Source organism: Propithecus coquereli, unplaced genomic scaffold (genome assembly GCF_000956105.1).
Source record: "Propithecus coquereli isolate 6110/MARCELLA unplaced genomic scaffold, Pcoq_1.0 Scaffold6, whole genome shotgun sequence".
Classification (NCBI taxonomy): Eukaryota; Metazoa; Chordata; class Mammalia; order Primates; family Indriidae; genus Propithecus; species Propithecus coquereli.
Genome location: NW_012151951.1, coordinates 2,043,224 through 2,044,299, shown reverse-complemented (window position 1 = coordinate 2,044,299; position 1,076 = coordinate 2,043,224). Strand labels below are relative to the sequence as shown.

Below are 1,076 nucleotides of genomic sequence, written 5' to 3'. Positions count from 1 at the left end.
ATTTCTTCTTTTAAAAAATGAGATTAGTTACTACTTGATTTGTTTTATTCAACTACAAAAGAAGAAAGGGCATTTTTCTAGGTTAATGAATACAGATACAATCCAGATACATGAAATGTGGGTACTAATGTATATAATTCTGTGGAATTTTATATATCTGGACTATATCTGTATTCATATATCCATCCTAAGGCCATGCCATAATTATACAACCATTCCACTACTGATAGAGAGAGAGGTTCTATCAAATTTTTTGTGATTACAAATTATGCTACATATTCTCTTACATACTAGTTCTTTTATTTCTGTGGGTTAAATTCCTACAGATAATAGAATGCTACATCAAAAGGTATGGCATAATTTTTAGTCGTACTGGTTCATAACTTTCCCAAAGGTTATAACAAATAACAACACACCTGAGGTAATGAGAGGGCCAATTTTTCTGCATATTCATCAATATTAACAATAATTTTAATATAATTCCTCAATTCTTGGTTTTATAAAAATGGAGTTTCTCAATTCTCCTGCTATGAGCATCTTTACTTCATGTCACCTTACTAAGAACTACGGCAAAAGTCTCTCAAAGTACATTTTATATAAGATAATTTTACTTAAATAATTTTCACATTATTATTTTTATTTTTTTAAAAATAGAAACCATTCACTTGCCTGAGGACAAAAGGCTATTGATCATCTCCAAAAATGTAGGATGTACAAACTGGTAATCCTCAAGAAGTAAAACTACCTGCTGTGCTTCAATTCCTGCAAGATGTAGCACCTACAAAATAAGAAAACATTTTTTAGTACCCTTCAAGTATTTTTGGTACAATTAAAAATTATCATTTTATATATAAAGTATGTCACTATCAAGAATTTGTTTAATTATCTTTGAGTAATCAAAATTAAAAGTCAAACTTTAGCCATATAGTTTAGAAAGTAAATCCAAGCAATAAATAAATACCATTTGAGGGAAATTTTAATTATTTTATAGGTAGGACATTAGAAACTAAATTAGAAAAAAAACTTCATTTTTATATATAGCCACATATTTCCTATGTAAATTCCTTCCTACTATT

At 27.9% G+C, this 1,076-nt stretch overlaps 1 protein-coding gene across 1 annotated transcript in view; it reads right to left on the bottom strand.

Moving 5' to 3' along the window:
- DYNC2H1 (dynein, cytoplasmic 2, heavy chain 1) overlaps positions 1-1,076 on the bottom strand; it is a 522,114-nt gene that overhangs the window by 430,029 nt on the left and 91,009 nt on the right. The gene's annotated exons all lie outside the window — the stretch shown is intronic.